Below are 17,185 nucleotides of genomic sequence, written 5' to 3' on the forward strand. Positions count from 1 at the left end.
CCGTGATTGTGACACTGCACTCCAGTCTGGGCAACAGAGTGAGACCCCGTCTCACACACGCACATAAGGCAGACTCTCAGCCTACGCCCCAGACCCGCTGAATTAGAATCTGCATTTTAACAAGATCCCAGGTGATTTCAGATGCATATGACAGTTTGAGAGGCCCAGCTGTAATCTACTCTGTAATCTAGAGAAGATTACACTGAGTTATTACTATATTTTTGGAGAGATGGGGTTTTGTTATTTGCCCAAGCTGATCTCCAAACTCCTGGCCTCAAGCGATTTTCCTACCTCAGCCTCCCAAAGTGCTGGGATTACGGATGGGAGACACCACACCCAGCTAACTAGAATTTTAAATGTTTCTCATTGCTCTCATAACAAGCCATAAGCCCCAGCCTGACATTTATGGCCACAGTAAGATGGACCTTACCTACTTCCCCAATCTTTCCTATATTAATATGCTATTTCACCTAAATTGCTTGCCTTAATTGTTCTCCAAATATGCTAAGCATATTCAGGATCTATGCTCATGGTCTTTGCTTTGTCTGTCTGCTCAGTTTCCACATCTCTTTGGAGGTCACTGCTGCCTGGCTTAGCTCACAGTGCTGTCTCATTCTCCAAACATCTGTAGCTGTCCCAGTGCCATAAAAAAAAAAAAGTAGCCTTACCCACTCATGAATGCCTAACACAATACAGTGCATATATTAGTTTTTTGATTCATTAGTTACATTCTTTTTTTTTTTTTTTTTCTGAGGCGGAGTCTCGCTCTGTCTCCCAGGCTGGAGTGCAGTGGAGAGATCTCGGCTCACTGCAAGTTCCACCCCCCGGGTTCATGTCATTCTCCTGCCTCAGCCTCCTGAGTAGCTGGGACTACGGGTGCCCACCACCAGGCCCGGCTAATTTTTTTGTATTTTTAGTAGAGATGGGGTTTCACCGTGTTAACCAGGATGGCCTCGATCTCCTGACCTCGTGATCCGCCCATCTCGGCCTCCCAAAGTGCTGGGATTACAGGTGTGAGCCACCGCGCCCGGCTTAGTTACATTCTTATTAATTTTTTTTTTTTAATTCAGAAGAGGCTTGCTAATTTATGAGGCTCTGATTTCTCTAACCAAGCAGGAGTTAAAGCCAAACAGGGAGAAACTGGAAGTAATGTGCTCATGTGTCTTTGTTTGGATTTTCATCACACCCTAATGAGGGTGCAGTTATTTCAGTGACATTTGACTACGCATCATTACCCAAAGAAGAGTTTTATATAAGAGAGTGTCCTAAAAAGAAGGTTCTAATAGATCTCTGTCTTAGTCTGTTTGTGCTCCCATTTAAAAACACCACAGACTGGGTCATTTATAAACAATAGAAATTTATGTCTCACAGTCCTGAAGGCTGAGAAATCCAAGGTCAAGGCACCTGCCTTCAGTGTTTTTTTTTTTTTGAGATGGAGTCTCGCTTTGTCACCCAGGCTGGAGTGCAGTGGCACGATCTCGGCTCACTGCAAGCTCTGCCTCCTAGGTTCATGCCATTCTCCTGCCTCAGCCTCCTGAGTAGCTGGGACTACAGGCGCCCACCACCACTCCCGGCTACTTTTTTTGTATTTTTGGTAGAGACGGGGTTTCACCGTGTTAGCCAGAGTGGTCTGGATCTCCTGACCTTGTGATCCACCCTTCTCGGCCTCCCAAAGTAATGCGATTGCAGGTGTGAGCCACCGCGCCTGGCCCTTCAATGTCTTTTGAGGACCTTCTTGCTGATTCTCACATGGCAGAAGGGTCGAAAAGGGCAAAAGGGAACAAGCACTGTCCTCATGTGGCAGAGGAGCAGAAGCAAATGGACCCACTCCCTCAAGCCCTTCTGTAAGGGCCCTTATCCTATCCATAAGGGATCAGCTCTCATGTCTTAATTACCTCCTAAAGGCCCCACCTCTTTATACTGTCATATTGGCCATTAAGTTTCTTTTCTTTTTCCTTTTCCTTTTTTTTTTTTTTTTTTTTTTGAGACAGAGTCTCACTCTGTGCAGTGGCACCATCTCAGTTTACTGCAGCCTTTGCTACCCGGGTTCAGCAATTCTCCTGCCTCAGCCTCCCGAGAAGGTGGGATTACAGGTGTGCACCACCACGCCCCGCTAATTTTTGTATTTTTAGTAGAGACGAGGTTTCACCATGTTGGCCAGGCTGGTCTTGAACTCCTGACCTCAAGTGATCTACCCACCTCAGCCTCCCAAAGTGCTGGGATTACAGGCATGAGGCACTGTGCCTGGCCAGGCCATTAAGTTTCAACATATGAATTTTGGAAAACATATTCAGCCCATAGAAATTTCTTTAAAATATATTTCTGATACTATTGCATTCAATGTTATAGATAGACATAGTTTAGGAGTCAGTGGCTCTGTAATTCTTCTTATGAAAAATAGTATTCCTTTATCCGTATCTTGTGTTGTTGGTCCTTGATCTTTTGCTGAGTGAGAAAGTATAGGCATCTCACATGCTGCTGTATTACGTCTGTGTGGGTTCGATAGTCAGGGGTGAGTGGAAGGAGTGGCAGTTATGAGTGAGTGTGTGTTTCTATTTGTTTTATTAAAAAATTTTTTTTTCAAAACAAGGTCTCACTTTGTTGTCTTGGATGGTCTTGAACTCCTGGCCACGTGTGATCTTACCTCCTCGGCTTCCAAAAATACTGGGATTACAGGTGTGAGCCACTGCACCTGGCCAGTGTTCCTATTTGAATACACATCTTCACTCTCCCCTCCATTAGATCTGAGCACCTCTCCTTTAGATGTACTGAACATGGGGAAACGATGGACCTGTGTTGGAACCCAGCAACCTAGAGCACATTTTCTTCTGTATTGCAATAGCTAGGTAGCCATCTGCCTAGATGTAGACCAGTAGTTCTCAAACCTATGGAAGCATCAGTATCACCTAGAGGGTTTCACTGAGCCCCGTCCCCAGAGTTTCTGATTCAGGAAGTCTGCAGTGGGCGAGGCCCAAGAATTTGTATTTCCGTTAGGTTCCCATGTCATGCTGATGCTGCTGATGTCAAGGACTATACTTGAGAGCCGCTGGTATAGTGGGAAAGAAAACATCAAAAGGGAAAGAAAGAACCCAGTGAACACAAAACTTTAAATTCGGCTCCTTCTGGTGTCTTTTTTCTTTTGACAGTGTGAAAATTGCAATAATTAATTCAACTAATTGTTGCAAAATGAACAAAATAAAAGGCACAGGTTAAAACAAAAAAAAAGTGTGGGGAGCTGGGTGTGGTGGCTCATGCTTGTAATCCCAGCACTTTGGGAGGTTGAGATGGGAGAATCACTTGAGGTTAAGAGTTTGAGAACAACCTGGGCAACATAGCGGAACCCCTTCTGTACAAAAATAAATAAATAAGTAAAAATAAAATACAAAATAAAACTGCTTATGGCTTTTGCTCCTTATATTAAGCATTTGCAAAATCAGTCTCTATCTGGGTACTTTTAATTTAATTTAATTTAATTTATTGACTTTTTGAGATAGAGTCTCACTCTGTCACCCAGGCTGGAGTGCAATGGCTCCATCTCAACTCACTGCAACCTCTGCCTCCCAGGTTCAAGCAATTCTCCTGCCTCAGCCCCTGAGTAGCTGGGATTACAGGTGTGCATCACCACGCCTGGCTAATTTGTGTATTTTTTGAAGAGATGGGGTTTCACTAAGGCCAGGCTGGTCTCAAACTCCTGACCTCATGTGATCCACCCGCCTTGGCCTCCCAAAGTGCTGAGATTACAGGCGTGCACCACCATGCCTGGCCTATTTTATTTTATTTTATTTTTTGGCAACAAGGCCTTGCTCTGTCAGCCAGGTTGGAGTGCAGTGGCACAATCACGGCTCACTGCAGCTTCGACCTCCTGGGCTCAAGCAGTCCTCCCACCTCAGCCTCCTTAGTAGCTGATCCTATAGGTGCATGCCACCACACCTGGCTAATTTTTAAAAATGTTTTTTGTGGAGATGGGGGGGTCTCCCTATGTCACCCAGGCTGCTCTTGAGCTGCTGTCTTCAAGTTATCCTCCTGCCTCAGCTTCCTGAAGTGCTAGGATTACAGGATTGAGCCACTGAGTTTGGCCTTTAGTTAAATTTTATTTTTTTTTGACACACAGTCTCACTGTGTCACCCAGGCTGGAGTGCAGTGGTGCAATCATCGTTCACTGCAGCCTCCACCTCCTGGGCTCAAGCAATCCTCCGGCCTCATTTTGCATACTGCCCAGGCTAATCTTAAACTCCTGGGCTCAAGCAATTCACCTACCTCAGCGTCATCAAGTGCTGAGATTACAGGCATGAGCCACTGTTCCTGGCCCTTGTGCTTTTATTATTATTATTATTATTTAGAGATGGAGTCTCACTCTGTCACCCAGGCTAGAGTGCAGTGCCATGATCTCAGCTCACTGCAGCCTCTGCCTCCCGGCTTCAAGCTATTCTCCTGCCTCAGCCCCCCAAGTAGCTGGGATTACAAGCATGAGGTACCACGCCCAGCTAAATTTTGTATTTTTGGTAGAGATGGGGTCTCGCCATGTTGATCAGGTTGGTCTTGAACTCCTGACCTCAGGTGATACACCTGCCTCGGCCTTCCAAAGTGCTGAGATTACAGGCATGAGCCACTGCACCTGGCCTTTTCTTTTTAATGATGCTTCTTTTTTTTTTTTTTTTTTTTTTTGAGACGGAGTCTCACTCTGTTGCCCGGGCTGGAGTGCAATGGTGTGATCTTGGCTCACTGCAACCTCCTTAGTTCGAGGGATTCTCCTGCCTCAGCCTCCTGAGTAGCTAGGATTACAGGTGCCCACCATCGTGCCTGGCTAATTTTTGTGTTTTTACTAGAGACGGGGTTTACCCATGTTGGTTAGGCTGTTCTCGAACTCCTGACCTCAGGTGATTCGCCAGCCTCAGTCTCCCAAAGTGCTGGGATTACAGGCCTGAACCAATGTGTCTGGCCTTAGTGATGCTTCTTAATCAGAATACAGCTCCTGCTGATTAACTGATAAAACTGTAATTGTGTTGTAATAGTTTTCCCTCTGCAAGAGGAAGCATCAGTACAATACTTTCTTTAAATGCTATTAAAAAATAATGCTCCTAAACAAGATTTTAAAATGCCCTACCAGAGACTATAAACAGTGGGTCAAATGTTTGCTTAAAAAAAAAAAAAAGCCGCCGGGCGCGGTGGCTCAAGCCTGTAATCCCAGCACTTTGGGAGGCCGAGACGGGCGGATCACGAGGTCAGGAGATCAAGACCATCCTGGCTAACACGGTGAAACCCCGTCTCTACTAAAAATACAAAAAACTAGCCGGGCGAGGTGGCGGGCGCTTGTAGTCCCAGCTACTCGGGAGGCTGAGGCAGGAGAATGGCGTAAACCCAGGAGGCGGAGCTTGCAGTGAGCTGAGATCTGGCCACTGCACTCCAGCCTGGGCGACAGAGCGAGACTCCGCCTCAAAAAAAAAAAAAAAAAAAAAAAAGCCAAAAATTACATAGCTCAGTAATTACTGTCACATTGGAAGGCTATCAAATTAGTGCAATTATCCTGTCATTACCTAAAAAAAGATGGGCAAACTACGGACTGTGGGTCAAATATCCACAAACTGCTCCTGTAAATAAAATTATTGGAACACATCTAAACTCACTCATTTAAGTGTTGTCTACAGCTGCTTTCTTGCGACAGCAGTGTTGGTTAGTTGTGAGAGAATCCATATGACCCACAAAGCCTAAAATATCTATCATCTGAATATATACAGAAAAAGTTTACCAATCCCTGGCCTAAAATAGTTTTGGAGCTCTTATTTTGTTTCTTGTTGAATTTTAGAAACATGGAAAGTTTTCTGAATAGCATCAATGTTGCAAATTTTAATTTGTTAAGATTGACTTGATTTTTCAGAAATGCCAACAGTCATTTGTGTTAAAGAATGGTAAATGTTAAAATAAATTTTCGGTGCCGCAAGGAAAGAGCACTCGAACATCAATTTAATTTTCTCAGCAAGGCAATTTTTACTTCTATAGAAGTGTGCAACTCCTGATGGAGCAATGGTGAGAGCACACCTGAACAAAGGAGGGGAAGGGGTTTTATTCCTGACACAGGTAGCCCCTACTGCTATGTCATTCCCCTATTGGCTAGGGTTGGACCACACAGTCTAAGCTAATTCCAATTGACTGTTTTAAAGAGAGCAGGGGTACGAGCTGGAGTGGTAGGGTGAGTTGTTTGGCGTGAAGGATGGTTACAGAACAGGTGACTCAGGAGGATTCAGGTCAGAGCAGGTGACCACAGGTGTCTCAGGACAGAGCAGGTGACCGGGGGAATAGATGTGAACTACTGATGAGAAATGGTGGGAAAGGTTGTTTACTGAAACTAGGGGCAAGCGGAACAAGGAAGTTAACCTCTAAAATGGAGAATGAAGAACAGGGGAGCTGAACATACTGATACATTGGTTCTTTGGAGAGAATCTCAGAACTCACTGTACTTAACAATTTACAGTCTAAAATCTTTGAAGAGGAATTTATTATATCCTACCATAAATAAGTTGGGTGATCACTTGTTCTGATTCTGTTTCATCCAAAATAAAATGTGGATGCATTTAAAATAACTATATGAATTTTATTATGAGGTTCTTAAAAGGCTTGGAAGCACAAAAGTGGGGTTCCCAGAAATGTCTAAGCAACAGTAGCATTGTTGACATAAGCATATTTATTGCCTCCTCTGCTTTCTTTAAAAATTGATGCTGAATACAAATGTCCACATAATCCAAAACAACTGGACAAATAAATTGAGCATTATTTGGAGTCATGGAGTACAAAAGAAGTTATATGAGGGAGCTTTTTATTTTACAACTGGGTTGTACTGGCGTTAAACACATAATCCTATATTTAGTTGAACCATCTGGGCAACTCTTAATAAACAGTGAGAACAGACTGTTCTGTGAAGACAGGCACATTTTAAGTGCTCAGGCAACATAAATACTTTGGCCAGCCTTGAGCCAGTGAGCCAAGTAAAAAATACAAAAATGACCCCTAGAGAAATTCGTATCATCTTACCAGTGGTATTACTAAGCTTGCTGTCCCCCACAGCTTCCTATTCTATAGAAAAGTTGCAAGAATAACAACTCATATATTTGTCATCTTGATTCACCAATTTTGAATGTCTTGCCACATTTACTTCTTTCCCTCTCTCCTTCCCTCCCTCCCTTCTTTCCTTCCTTCCCTCCTTCCTTTTTTCTTTTGTTAAGTTCTTTGAGAAGTTGTAGATGCAATGACATCTTACCCCTGACAGGGTTCAGGATTCGCTACCCCAAAATATGGTGACCAGTCGTATTTAATATTTTGGGCTTTTATTTTGTTCTGTTTTGTTTTGAGGCAGGGTCTCACTCTGTCACCCATGCTAGAATACAGCGTGGCATAACAGCTCACTGCGGCTTTGAACTCCTGGGCTCAAGTGGTCCTCCTGCCTCAGCCTTCTGAGTAGCTGGGAGTATAGGCAGGTGCCACCATGCTCGGCTCAATTTTTTTTTTTTTAGGGTAGATGTGGGGTCTCCCTTTGTTGCACAGGGTGGTCTTGAACTTCTGAGCTCAAGCAATCCTCCCACCTCAGCTTCCCAAAGTGTTGGGATTACCCTGGCATGAGCTGCTGTGCCAGGCCCATATTTAATATTTGAAGCTGAAGGAATTTGAGACGTGGTAGATGCAGAAAGGACTCTCTGACCATTCACTGAAACAGGTCATAGGACTCTCAGGCAAGAAGTGCCCTCTCCATTCCCCTTGTCTCTGAAGATGGAGAGATGCCCCCCAAGAGGAATCTGAATGGACAGGCCTTGCTGTTTCCCCCAGTTTATTTTCCTTAGCTCATACCCCTTTTGTCCTACCATATTTTTCACGACTTTCCAATCTCCATCAAACCTAGTGTTTAAACACACAGGTTTAATTGTTTCTTCAGCTCTGGTTTTCCTTATTAAGGCTCCCATATCATATAAAACTTACATTAAATAAATTTGCATTCTTTTCTCTTGTTAATCTGTGTTTTGTTTTTGAGACCTAACCTGACCAAAAAGGGTAGAAGAAAAAATGTTTTTTCTTTCCTTACCCAGCATGCATAGCCTCAGAACCTTTCAAAGAGTTGTAGTTAATTTCCAGGTGATGATGCTTTTTTGTTGTTGATCATTTCATTTTACATTTTGTGTGTGTGTGTGTGTGTGTGTGTGTGTTGTGACCATATATTTCATTATTCTTGAGTAACTACCCAGAAGTGGAATTACTAGCTCTTATGGAAAGTATGTGTTTAACTTTATAAGAAATGTCACACTAATTTTTTTTAAAAGAGGGATCTCCCTTTGTTGTCCAGCCTGGTCTTGAACTCCTAGGCTCAAGTAGTCCTTTTGCCTCAGCCTCCTGAGTACCTGAGATGACAGCCAACCTGATTTTTAGAGCAACTGTATCATTTTGTTTTCCTGTAGTCAATGTTTGAGAATTTCAGGTGCTTTCTATCCACATGAACCGTTGAATTTTCTAGTCTTTTGCATTTTAACCATTTTAGTGTATTGCTAACAGTATTGTATTGTGACTGGATTAGCATTTGTCTGTGACTAAAGGTGTTGAGTGTCCTTTCATGGGCTTACTGCATTTATATACCATTTTTGGGTATTGTATGTATTTTTGCCAAATTTTTAAAAATAAACTTAAAGTTTTTTTCCTGGAAATATAGAATCCTCCTAGATTAAACCAGGAAGAAACAGAAGCTCTGAACAGACCAATAACAAGCAGCGAGATTGAAATGGTAATAAAAAATTGCCAACAAAAAATGTCCAGGACCAGATGGATTCACAGCTGAAATCTACCAGACATTCTAAGAAGAAGTGGTACCAATTCTGTTGCCACTGTTCCAAAAGATAAAGAGGGAATCCTTCCTAAATCATTCTATGAAGCCAGTATCACACTAAAACCCAAACCAGGAAAGGATATAACAAAAAAAGAAAACACAGACCAATATCCCTGATGAACATAGATGCAAAAATCCTCAACAAAATACTAGCTAACTGAATCTAACAGCATATCAAAAAGATAATCCAGGCTGGGTGCTGTGGCTCATGCCTGTCATCCCAGCACTTTGAGAGGCTAAGGTGGGTGGATCACCTGAAGTCAGGAGTCTGAGACCAGCCTGGCTAACATGGCAAAATCCCATCTCTACTAAAAATACAAAAAAATTTAGCTGGGTGTTGCCTGTAGTCCCACCTACTCGGGAGACTGAGGCAGGAGAATCACTTGAACCTGGGAGGCAGAGGTTTCAGTGAACCGAGATCCTGTCACTGTACTCCAGCCTGGGCAACAGATCAAGACTCTGTCACACACACACAAAAAGATAACCCACCATGATCAAGTGGGTTTTATACCAGGGATACAGGGATGGTTTAATGTATGCAAATCAATAAATGTGATACACCACATAAACAGAATTAAAAACAACCATGTGATCATCTTAATGGACACAGAAAAAGCATTTGACAAAATCCAGCATCCTTTTATGATTAAAACCCTCACACAATTGGCATAGAAGGGACATATCTTAAGGTAATAAAAGCCATCTATGACAAATCCGCAGCCAACATTGTACTGAATGGGGAAAAGTTGTGAGCATTCCCCCTGAAAACTGGAACAAAACAAGGATGCCCTCTTTCACCACTTCTATTCAACATAGTACCAGAAGTCCTAGCCAGCACACTGATACAAGAGAAAGAAATCAAGGGCATCCAATTGGTAAAGAAGAAATCAAACTGTCGCTGTTTCCTGATGATACGATCGCATACCTAGAAAACTCTAAAGACTCATCCAAAAAGCCCCTAGAACTGATAAATGAATTCAGTAAATCTTCAGAATACAAAAATCAGTGTACACAAACCAGTAGTACTGCTATACAGCAACAGTGACCAAGCTGGGAATCAAATCAGTAACTCAACCCATTTTACAATAGCTGCAAAACAAAACAAAAAAACTTAGGAATATACCTAACGATGGAGATGAAAGACCTCTACAAGGAAAACTACAAAACACTGCTGAAAGAAATCACGGACGACATAAACAAATGGAAACACATCCCATACTCATGGATGGGTAGAATCAATATTGTGAAAATGACCATACTGCCAAAAGCAATCAACAAATTCAATGCCATTCCCATCATTCTTCCCAGAACTAGAAGAAACAATCTTAAAATTCATATGGAACCAAAAAGAAATGATATAGCCAAAGCAAGACTAAGCAAAAAGAAGAAATCTGGAGGCATCACACTACCTGACTTCAAACTATACTATAAGGCTATAGTCACCAAAACAGCATGGTATTGGCATAAAAATAGGCACATAAACCAGCAGAGCAGAATAGAGAACCTAGAAAGCCAAATACTTACAGCCATTGATCTTCGACAAAGCAAATATAAAGCAGGGAAAGGACATCCTATTCAACAAATGGTGCTGGCATAATTCGCAAGCTACATGTAGAATAATGAAACTGGATTCTCATCTCTTACCTTATACAAAAATCAACTCAAGATGAATCATAGATTTAAATATACAACCTGAAACCTTATAAATTCTGAAAGATAACATCAGAAAAACCCTTCTAAACATTGGCTTAGTCTAAGACTTCATGACTGAGAACCCAAATGCAAATGCAACAAAAACAAAGATAAATAGATGGGACTTAATTAAACTAAAAAGCTTCTGCACAGCAAAAGAAATAATCAGCAGAGTAAACATACAATCCTGACTAGGCATGCTGGCTCACACCTGTAATCCCAGCACTTTGGAAGGCCGAGGTGGGTGGATCACCTGAGGTCAGGAATTTGAGATCGGCATGGCCAACGTGGTGAAATCCCATCTCCATTAAAAATACAAAAATTATCCAGGCATGATGGCAGGCGCCTGTAGTCCCAGCTACTTGGGACGGTGAGGCAGGAGAATCACTTGAACCCAGGAGGTGGAGATTGCAGTGAGCTGAGATCGCACCACTGCACTCCAGCCTGGGTGACAGAGTGAGACTCTGTCTCAACAAACAAAGAAACAAACAGACAATCCATAGAGTGGGAGAAGATCTTTGCAAACTATGTGTCTGACAAAAGACTAATGTCCAGAATCTACAAGGAACTCAAATTAGCAAGGAAGAAACAATCCCATTAAAAAGTGGGCTGAGGACATGAATAGACAGTTCTCAAAAGAAGATATACAAATGGCCAACAAACATATAAAAAATGCGTGACATCACTAATTATTAGTGAAATGCAAATCAAAACCACAATACGATACCATCAACAACAACCATAATTAAAAAATCAAAAAATAATAGATGTTGGCGTGGATGTGGTGAAAAGGGAACACTTTTACACTGCTGGTGGGAATGTAAACTAGTACAACCACTATGGAAAACAGTGTGGAGATTCCTTAAAGAATGAAAAGTAGATCTACCATTTGATCCAGCAATCCCATTACTGGGTATCTACCCAGAGGAAAATAAGTCATAATATGAAAAAGACGCTTGCACATGCTTGTTTATAGCGGCACGATTCGCAATTGCAAAAATATGGAACCAGCCCAAATGCTCATCAATCAACGAGTGAATAAAAAAAGTTGTGTATCTATACCATAGAATACTACTCAGCCATAAAAGGAAACGAAACAATGGCGTTTGCAGCAACCTCTGTGGTTCTTTCCTGCCCACGTTAATAAATTTGCACACCATTTCCCCTATTAATCTGGCTGGGCACAGTGGTTTACTTCTGTAATCCCAGCACCTTGAGAGCTGGTGGCTGGTGGATCACTTTAGCTCAGCAGTTTGAGACCACTTTGGGTAAGACAGTGAGACCTCATCTTTATAAAATATAAAAAAAAAAATTAGCCAGGTATGGAGGTGCTTGCCTGTGGTCCCAGCTACTCAGGAGGCTGAGGTAGGAGCATGGCTTCAGCCTGGAAAGTTGAGGCTGCAGTAAGCCATGATGACACCACTGCACTCGAGCCTACGTGCCAGAGGGAAACCCTGTCTCAGAAAAAGACAAAAACCAAATCTGCCTTTTGTCAGTTGATTTTTCAGTGAACCTTCAGAGGGTGAGGAGAAAGTTTTCCCTTCACTCCTACAAAAACTACACAGGTAAAGTACCATTTTCATCACACATATCAAGGGTACATACTACCAGCATAACTTCTCACTGTTGATGTTTACCTTGATGACCTACCTAACTGAGGTCATAGTTGTCAGGTTTCTTACATTTTACTACTTTTTTCTTTTCACAGTCCAGCGATCATATATATACACATATATACATATATACACACACACACACATATACACACACACACATATATACATGTATGTGTGTGTGTATATATACATATAAAATGCATGAATTCATAGGGAAGAGGTTCCAGCAGCTCAGGCTCCTTCCCATTGGTTCTCACACAGTGTCTTCTCTGGGTGGAGCTGGTTGGTGCTTCAGTTGAATTCAAGTACCTTTCTCTTTGGCTTCCTTCTTTTTCTGATCATTTTCCTTCACGTGTTTCTGGAAACTATCTCAGCTTGCAGAGTGCTTAATGTGCTTAATACCCACATTAATTCTCTTGGCAGGAATCTTGCCCTTAACTTACTTGTTTACGGCAATGCCAACAGCATGCTGGGGAACATTGTAGGCTCTTCCAGTTTAGCCATGGTGACACTTGTGGGGCATTCCTTTTTGAACAGTGCCCACTCCCTTGATGTCTACAATATCACCTTTTTTACAGATTTGTTCCCAGAACCACGCTGGGTCTGGCTGCATTTTCTAGGGCCCACCAATAATGAGAAGCAGACAAACTAGGAAAGAAGGGAATTTATTGCTATAACCAGACACAGGGAGAAGGCCGGAGATAATTCCACCAGACCAATTCAAAGTGTTACAATTTTCTTAGTGCTTATGTAGGTTGAGGTTATGAGCCTAAGAGCAGTCTAACATTCACCTAAGTCTATTGGTAACTAATTTTGTTGCAACTAGAAGATCAGAGGCAAAAAATGCTTGCTAAGTCCGATTAAACTGTGGGGGCCTCAGTACCTTCAAGGCCTGTCTACTGTGGTACCAGAGTGATTATTTCTATCTTATCTCCTTTACAGCTTGGTCTGGCGAGCTGCCTTAGACTCTCCAATGAATCTATTCAAACAGCTGCCTCTGTTATCTTGACTCGTCTCAGATTTCGTTGACTCCTGGCACAAGGAAAGTATGACTGTCTCTATTATTTTGGTTTGCTCCAGGTTAGGGAGAAGCCCATGCAAGGCTCCTACTGACCATATGTTTCATTCCTAGCTTTGATGTCTGGGCACTGATTTCCCCAGGTTTAACTGTTTGCTCAATGTTAAGGCAGTGCTATGGAAACCTGTCTGTCTAACTGGAGTGCTATGCAGGCCTGTGTGTGTGACTGTCATGCAGCCCCGTCTGTGCGATTGTCAGGGAGAATTGGCCTGCCACAGATTCGCATATACATGGCCGAAGGAACAATTCCACGTCTTCTAAAAGGCCTAGAGAACATCTGCCAGGTGCCTCTCCTCTTTCCCTTTGTGTTCGTTATTTTGGCGAATTACTGGTTCCAGCCAAAAGGCCATTTTATTACTTTCAAAATATGTGGGTTTTTTTTTTCATTTTTATACATTTCCAAAATAATGTTTCTAAAAAATAATAACTGACCTTTAGTACTCCCAACCTCATTATTTTCCTTTCCCAAAATTTCCTTCAGTAGAAATATAAACAAGTTCACCCAAATTAGTCACTGAAGCTCCTCAACTTCCTTTTCCTTTTCGTTATGAATGTCAAGTCTGTGCCAATCATTGTGTGTGTGACAGTGACCACCACATACTCTATGCCCTCAAGAAACTCATCCTCTAGGAGGTGGCCAAAGCAGTAAGGGGTGCAAACACAGTGTGACATGTGCTATAACAGAGGAAGTTCAGTAGGTTGTGTCTCATTGGTGTCAGGGAAGGCTTCTTGGAGGAAAGCACTTCTTTTTTTTAATTTATTTTTTATTATTATACTTTAAGTTCTAGGGTACATGTGCACGACAAGCAGGTTTGTTACATATGTATACATGTGCCATGTTGGTGTGCTGCACCCATTAACTCATCATTTACATTAGGTATATCTCCTAATGCTATCATTCCCCACTCCCTCCACCCCACGTCAGGCCCCGGTGTGTGATGTTCCCCAACCTGTGTCCAAGTGTTCTCAGTGTTCAATTCCCACCTACGAGTGAGAACATGTGGTGTTTGGTTTTCTGTCCTTGCAATAGTTTGCTCAGAATGATGGTTTCCAGCTTTATCCATGTCCCTACAAAGGACATGAACTCATTCTTTTTTATGGCTGCATAGTATTCTTTGGTGTATATGTGCCGCATTTTCTTTATCCAGTCTATCATTGATGGACATTTGGGTTGGTTCCAAGTCTTTGCTATTGTGAATAGTGCCACAATAAACATACGTGTGCATGTGTCTTTTTAGCAGCATAATTTATAATCCTTTGGGTATATACCCAGTAATGGGATGGCTGGGTCAAATGGTATTTCTAGTTCTAGATCCTTGAGGAATCGCCACACTGTCTTCCACAATGGTTGAACTAGTTTACAGTCCCCACCAACAGTGTAAAAGTGTTCCTATTTCTCCACATCCTCTCCAGCACCTGTTTTTCCTGACTTTTTAATGATCACCATTCTAACTGGTGTGAGACGGTATCTCATTGTGGTTTTGATTTGCATTTCTCTGATGGCCAGTGATGATAAGCATTTTTTCATGTGTCTGTTGGCTGCATAAATGTCTTCTTTTGAGAAGTGTCTGTTCATATTCTTTGCCCATTTTTTGATGGGATTGTTTGATTTTTTCTTGTAAATTTGTTTAAGTTCTTTGTAGATTCTGGATATTAGTCCTTTGTCAGATGGGTAGATTGTAAAAATGTTCTCCCATTGTGTAGGTTGCCTGTTCACTCTGATGGTAGTTTCTTTTGCTGTGCAGAAGCTCTTTAGTTTAATTAGATCCCATTTGTCTATTTTGGCTTTTGTTGCCATTGCTTTTGGTGTTTTAGTCATGAAGTCCTTGCCCATGCCTATGTTCTGAATGGTATTGCCTAGGTTTTCTTCTAGGGTTTTTATGGTTTTAAGTCTAACATTTAAGTCTTTAATCCATCTTGAATTAATTTTTGTATAAGGTGTAAGAAAGGGATCCAGTTTCAGCTTTCTACATATGACTAGCTAGTTTTCCCAGCACCATTTATTAAATAGGGAATGCTTTCCCCATTTCTTGTTTTTGTCAGGTTTGTCAAAGATCATATGGTTGCAGATGTGTGGTATTATTTCTGAGGGCTCTGTTCTGTTCCATCGGTCTATATATCTGTTTTGGTACCAGTACCATGCTGTTTTGGTTACCATAGCCTTGTAATATAGTTTGAAGTCAGGTAGTATGATGCCTCCAGCTTTATTCTTTTTGCTTAGGATTGTCTTGGCAATGTGGGCTCTTTTTTGCTCCATATGAACTTTAGTTTTTTCCAATTCTGTGAAGAAAGTCATTGGTATCTTGATGGGGATGGCACTGAATCTATAAATTACTCCCATTCACAATTGCTTCAAAAAGAATAAAATACCTAGGAATCCAACGTACAAGGGATGTAAAGGACCTCTTCAAGGAGAACTACAAACCACTGCTCAATAAAATAAAAGAGGACACAAATAAATGAAAGAACATTCCATGCCCATGGATAGGAAGAATCAATATTGTGAAACTGGCCATACTGCCCAAGGAAAACACTTCTAAGCAGGCACCTGAATGAGAAGGAGTTAGCCAGATAAAGCTGGAAAAACAGAGCTCCAGGCAGAGAAAGTGGCTTCTACAAAGACTAGTAAGAAAAACCGTTGTATGTATGGTGTTGGGTATTTAGGCAGTTTATGAGGATTAGAGCCCAAGGCAAACTACTCAGAGCAGTCTGAGCTGTGTGAGGTCTGCAAAATTAATCAGGCTCACAGATATATGAGTGTGGGAGTATGGTTAGGCCCCTCACTCTTGCCTGTGGGCAATTTTTTTTTTTTTTTTTTTGAAACAGGGTCTTGCTTTGTTGCCCAGGCTGGAGCACAGTGTTCTAATCAAGGCTCACTGCAGCCTTGACCTCCCAGGCACCAGCGATCTTCTGACCTCACCCTCCTGAGTACTTGGGACCTCGGTTGTGTGCCACCATCCCTGGCTAATTTTTTATTTTTTTTTTTTTTTTTTTGTTTTTGGTAGAGACAGGGTCCCACTGCATTGCCCAGGCTGGTCTTGAACTCCTGGGCTCAAGTGAACTTCCTTTCTCAGCTCCCAGTGAGTTAAGATTACAGGTGTGAGCCACAATGTCTGGCCTACCCACACATTTCTGTATGAATTTCTTTTCAGGAGAGTGGGGAAATGATGAAAATTGTGTGTTATATAAGGTTTTGCCTAATGGGTGAGAACCACTGGTGTAGACCATGCTGAAGACAATCGGGAGCCCCTGAAAACGTTCAAGCAGGGGAGTGACATGATCAGACCTGCATTTTGGGAAGATTGCTCTGGCTGTAATGTGGAGAACAGATTGTAACGAGCCAGCCAAGGTAGCATGAAGACCAGCTGGATGGCTGTTGCCATATTCCAGGTGAGAAATGAATATGGCCTGAAGTAAGGTGTTAGTAACAGAAATAAAGAAAGAACATAATGATATTTTCTCCCTAGATTCTCTAAAGAGTTAGCTTCACTTTTCCCAGAAATATATGCTGTCAAGACCAAATGAATGGTAATATTTCAGACATCCTGAAAGATAATGAGGAAATACAGTTATGTGTCGCATAATGACATTTTGATCAATGATAGACCAAATATAATAGTGGCTCCATAAGACTATAATAGTAGTGTTACAGCTCTTTTAGAATTTGTCAAGCAGGCTTTTTGGTTTTTGCCAGAAAGCCCAGAATAAAAGAAAAGACTCTGAGCACTTTGTGAGGCCAAGGTGGGTGGATCACTTGTGGTCAGGAGTTTGAGACCAGCCTGGCCAACATGGTGAAACCCCGTCTCTACTAAAAATACAAAAATTAGCCAGGCGTGGTAGTGGGCACCTGTAATCCCAGCTACTCGGGAGCTGAGGCAGGAGAATTGCTCGAACTCAGGAGGTGGAGGTTGCGGTGAGCCGGGATCATGCCACTGCACT

At 42.1% G+C, this 17,185-nt stretch overlaps 1 non-coding gene across 1 annotated transcript; it reads left to right on the forward strand.

The window, feature by feature from the left end:
* The first annotated feature begins 16,887 nt into the window (after nt 1-16,887).
* Nucleotides 16,888-16,949, forward strand: LOC112605449. Its single transcript, XR_003115439.1, has one exon. It is a non-coding gene; the product is annotated as a U7 small nuclear RNA (small nuclear RNA).
* Nucleotides 16,950-17,185: the final 236 nt, after the last annotated feature.

The sequence above is a fragment of the Theropithecus gelada genome, chromosome 13, assembly GCF_003255815.1.
Source record: "Theropithecus gelada isolate Dixy chromosome 13, Tgel_1.0, whole genome shotgun sequence".
Taxonomy (NCBI): Eukaryota; Metazoa; Chordata; class Mammalia; order Primates; family Cercopithecidae; genus Theropithecus; species Theropithecus gelada.